Here is a 5,354-nt window from a genome sequence, read left to right as displayed (position 1 = left end):
TGTAGTCCAGCTACAGGTTTCTGAAACTTTAAAGAAAGAGGGCCAAGAGTTTTAGCATCTCTCCTGTGGAGGACTTGTGCATCAGTTGGGTACTTATGACCCTCACAAAAAGATTAGAAACGCCTTTTATATTTGGGAGTTAAAACAGTACAATGGCCAAAATATCACCCGATACCTATAATACGTTGATTATATCTTGCATCCCTAAACCTTTGTGTATATTTCCCATAACAAGACCACCTGACCGATAAGGTTTTGCACATATGTGCAATAAGTAAACAATGAATTAATGTAACCATAGAACTCTCAGCAAAGCTGTGAAAGGACAAAGGAAAAGTCCATGATCAAGTGTGAAAAGAGCAAAGTAAAATATCGGATACTAAAAATTCAATAGAGCTGATTATTGCACTGGGATCACTCTGGTTATATGAACTGTGAATCTACTCCCTCCCTGAATCAGTAACAGAGAGTCTTCTGACCAGGCATCTTCAGCACAACTTAACTCACTTGGACAAAACCTTTTTAACCAGGTACCAAAATTGTTATGGAACCAAGTAGGGCTCAAACAATTGATCAGATTAATCATGATTAATCGATTATTGACATAATCGAGTATAGACTCACTAAAACATACCTTTAGCTGACAGAGACCCACTTAGAGCAGTTATAATATTAAAATTGTAAAAAAAATATATAAACATCTTGCAAAAAGGGATGTGTGTATGTACGGATGGATGGAAGACTTCCTCTATAAATCAGGGCTCTAACTTCCATGCTTCCTAAAGCAGGAATGCCGGGCCAGCAAGTTCACATCCTGCTAAACAGCACTTTAAGATCCAAACACAACGGCTACTGAGGGTGGACAGAGGAAACCTCAAATGATCACTTCCTCTGTTTAAGAATGGTCTGACATCACTTTCTAGCAACGCGTCCCATGACTGAGTGACACCAATTATGTAATGTTGGGACAACTCTGGGAGTTGTCCCGTCGCTGTCCCTTTAGAAACGTTTTGTGTTTCTTGGTGTATCGAAGGAAACGACAAGCACAGGTGGGGTGAATAAATCTGAGATTTTAAGAGGAAGAAAAACAACAAAAAGAGAAGAAAGAGTTGCTCTGCTTCACAGTAACTGTCAGGAGTGATTATGAGCTCTCCGCTTTACGTTCTGATCTACTTTAAACACCTTCAGACAGGAAAGGCAGCGCAGGGAGCCGAGCTGCCATCAGGGAGAGGCTTGTAATCATTTCTGAAAGCGTACAGTAACCTACATCTGGGAAGTCTCTGCACACACAGGAGCCTGTCTTCGGATGGGCGCCTGTTGGATCAGTCGGCTGAATGAGCCCCTCTGGGTTTTTAATACCACCTGAAGATGGAGTGTCGGTATCATCTTCTCTTTCGACAGGTAGAAACCCTCATCAAATATCCAGTTTATGTTTCATGGCCTAAAAGAACTGCCAGGGAGTCCAGGAAAGAGAGAGGCCGTGTTATTTCAGCCTAGAGAAAAAAATTACCTGCTTTTAAGAGAAACATATCAAGGCTGCATCGATTGTCAATTGAACACTTGAATGGCCAAACTTATCATGAAGTTTCTAACATTTTGTCCCTCCCGTGTGTGCAAACCATCGAAAAAGCACAACAGATGACAGAGAAGTATTTAAAGAAAAAGAGAAATCATCATCGGCCTTTTATAATTCCTTCCAAGGAATTATTATTTAGAAGAAAGAGAAACATTTAGAGATTTAACTTCCTGAAAAATACATTTTAGGTCAATTGAAGCAAAGATGAGTGAAAGTTATTCATTTTGTTTGGGTGAACAAAGAGGGAAAAAAAGTTGAATCTACAGGTTTCAAATGGGACAGATGTGCCTAGAAATTAAAATTATCACATGAATCAGAAAGCAGTTCTTTAATTAAGTTATCTGCATGTATTCCACGTTAAAAATGCTTTTTAATTTAAAGTTGAATGGATAGAGGCGGTCTAGTGGTTAGGACATAGAGCTTGGAATCCTGAGGTTCTGAGTTCGAGCCCCATTCCCACAGACTGCCACTCTGAGCAAGACCCTTACCCCCACACTGCTCCCCGGGTGCCGCACAATGGCAGCCCACTCCAGGGGGATGGGCTAAATGCAGATGTAAGCCCTCTAGGGTCCTGGTGTCTAACTCTGCATGGGAGAGGCAATTTAAGATTTTGCATAGGCTTTATATCACTCATGTACTGTAGATAGACACAGATTTGATTCAAACCTTTCAGATCTCTGTAATAAATGTCAATCTGTTGCAGGTTCATTTATTCATGGTCTATGGAGCTGCTCTCATATCCAACAGTTTTGGAGTATAATTGTTCAACAGCTAAGTCTGATTTTCAAATGTCATCTACATCTGAGTGCAAGGACCTGCATATTAGGACTGGAAGATGACCTGCCAGTTGATTTTCGCCACAGAGACCTTTTACATATTCTGCTGCACTGCGCCCGGAAATGTATCTTGGCCTTGTGGATCACTGACAAACCCACCCCTCCTCTAAACCAGTGGAAACAAACTGTGACTGGTATCATTCCATTTGAGGCTTCTTCTATGGCATTAAAGGACAAACCTGTTGTATTTTATCGGACCTGGGACCCATTTCTGGGCTACCATGATGTCGCCACATCTCACAGGGTGAGGTCAGCGCTTATGGACCTGGCCTGGGAAAAAGACCCAAAGTTAAAGTGTGACAAGCTATCATATTTGAGTGGATATTATTTATTTATATATTTTGGTCTCCCTGATTACTTATTGTTTTGTTTTTCCTCTTTTGTTTAATTGTTTTATTTTATTTATTTATTTGTTTTGTGTATGTTGTTTATTATGTTACGCTTGAATGTCTGTATCTTGCTGTGTTAAATAAAAGTTTAATAAAAACAAAGTAAAAAATAAAAAAAGCAGAGGTAAATTTCTCCAATGTGAGATTAATAAAGTTCAATAAAAAAAGACAGCTGTAAATAAAGAATGAAAGAACAGATAAGCAGATCAATATAAAAGCAGAGGAAATAAAGCGATGAGCTGATTGGCAAAAATTGATGGGTACAACTTGTAACATTGAGCTAAATCTTTTTTTTTTTTTTTTTTTTTATATATATACACATTTCCTTTTTAAATCTAAGCAGGCCGATTTCTATAGCGTATTTAGGAAGGCTCAGGATTTCTTTCCTAATAAAGCCTCCTGTAACCTTAACAGGACCCTGGTGACCGCAGTGTGAGGTGGCTGCAGGACACACAGCACCAAGCAAGCAACCCTATAGGTGACCATCAGCTGAGGTTATGCAACCACAACTCACACTGTAGCTGTGCCTGCAGGCCAAACCATACATATCTATATTTTTAAAAACTCCTTCACAGGTAGTAGAGGTGAACAGAGTCAATAACAAAACCATCAGGTTACAACTACCGGGGATATAAAATGAAAATGGTTGCAGTTTTTTTGTGTGTGTTTGTTATGATGTTAGCTTTAGCTGACTTTTCCTCACATCTGCACCAGCCACCCTGAGAGAAAGGCCACCTTTAACTTTCATACTAAACGTCAAATAAATAGTGAGTGAAAGTTAAAATGCAGATGGCTGAGGAAACCTTCTGAGCGGTTTGGCAGCAGGCTGGAGCGGCTGGGTTTCCAGCCCCGGTGATTCAGCGGGCAGTCGTGCGCGCGGTGACGGCGGAGGCTCGTTGCTCACGCGGACACCAACACCGTTACCGCCTCGGTGGTCAGGTTGTAGGATTATAGTGATAATAATCACATTAAAATGATTTACATTTATGAAAATTATCTAGGAGTATATTTCCCCTCTTTATTTCATCTACTAGCAGTTTTAGCTGCAGCTTATAACGTAGCGGAGAGCGTGTAAATGGCGTAGAAATCAGTAACCGTTACGACACCTTTTAGGGATTCTTCACACTTAAAAGAAAAAAAAAAAACTTAAAATGTCGTAAAAACCTTCCGCTCACTTTGCTAACATCAAGTTGCCGTTGCAATGGCGGTTTTAGAGCCAAGTAGACCAGAAAAACAAATCCGGTTACTCACCAGAGGAATCCTCATCCTTTCTTTTTTTTTTTTTCTTACGTAGATTCCCGAGCGGCTCCTCTGTTTTGTCCCTTCATAGCTAATCGCCTTTGGAAGCTATTTTTGAGTCTCACTGTTTAGACTTCCCTCCTCCGTCTGCTCGACTCGAACCGCACTACTCGAAAAGTGCAGCCGTTATCCTGCTGTAGTTGTGCAGAGGATCCTCCCCCCCAAAGGCTCAATACTGGGAAAATAGGGAGAAATTGTATTAGCTAGAATGGACACATCCCACTTCCGGTTTTGCCTTTCAAAATAATACTACCTTCGTTATTTATTAACGTTTTTGTGTTTTGTATTTTTCATTGAAATTTTGTATGGTACACACATAAGTAAATAATCATCGATTGATTTCCAAACTCTTTAAAAAGCTGAATTGAATTTGTATTCAACCCACTCACATAGACAAATAACCAGTGACCCAGTGACCAGGGTGGGGTCATTGCTTCTTTTCATAGGGACACATAAAAAAGGAATTACAAACGTACCAAAAAAAAGGAAAGAGGCTAAAAGCACAATGTTTAGGATTTAAGTAAGCCATAAACTAAAAGGTTGCAGACCACTGATCTAGCTGAAGCTTTACGATTATTGTAATTTAGAAATAACTGCCAAAGTTAATAGTAAAGGAAAAATGTGTATTTGGTCCAAGGGTTGAATCAGTTACAGTCTATTCTCCCAGCGTTCATTATCATAAGAAATAAATTTAGTGTCACGCTAATAAGCCATTTTTTTAAATTAGTATGCATGCCGTTTTAAAAAAAGATGTGTATATGATGCAATTGAAATAAGAAAATAGATTTTTTTTTTTGTATTTCAATTGTAAATCATCATATTCTACTGGCGAAATGCCTTACCTACCCACCACAGAGAAAATGCACATATTTGAAGAGAAAATAGTTTCAGCAGCATTTGTTTTCAGTACAGGGGCCATAACATGGGCCAGGCCCCTGTCAAGAATCCCCTATACAACTAAACTGCATTGTCCCTGTTTGGGGAAATGTATTTATATGAAACCCATATGAAAGCATATGTAGATATACACAAAGGTAACAAGTTGTTAGATGTAGCATAAGTCAAAAAGAGTAATTCCTTATCAAAAAGTAAAAGTTTTTTTTTTTTTTTTTTAAAGCCCTGTTTTTGTTTCATATTTTTGTTCTTCGGCCCTGTGCAAAAGAAACCCTGGTAAATTTGGTCTAGAACAGTTTATCTTTGTAAGTATTAAACCTTTCTAATTGTTTTTTTTTTTTTTTTTTTTTTTTTTTTTTT

The 5,354-nt window shown here is 38.8% G+C and overlaps 1 protein-coding gene across 4 annotated transcripts in view; it reads right to left on the bottom strand.

Moving 5' to 3' along the window:
• Positions 1 to 4,247, bottom strand: part of zfyve9 (zinc finger, FYVE domain containing 9) — a 36,548-nt gene extending 32,301 nt beyond the window's left edge. For 2 of the 4 annotated variants that reach the window (XM_015391533.1, XM_015391535.1), the window contains exon 1: positions 4,053 to 4,247. The gene's annotated coding sequence lies outside the window, so the exon portion shown is untranslated. The remainder of the gene's footprint in view (positions 1 to 4,052) is intronic. The other 2 variants (XM_015391534.1, XM_015391536.1) reach the window with 1 other exon arrangement.
• Between the last annotated feature and the right edge of the window lie 1,107 nt (positions 4,248 to 5,354).

This window comes from Cyprinodon variegatus, unplaced genomic scaffold (assembly GCF_000732505.1).
Source record: "Cyprinodon variegatus isolate N-32 unplaced genomic scaffold, C_variegatus-1.0 Scaffold545, whole genome shotgun sequence".
Lineage (NCBI taxonomy): Eukaryota > Metazoa > Chordata > Actinopteri > Cyprinodontiformes > Cyprinodontidae > Cyprinodon > Cyprinodon variegatus.
The sequence above is the reverse complement of the archived record's forward strand: the minus strand, read 5'-3'. Positions and strand labels throughout refer to the sequence as shown.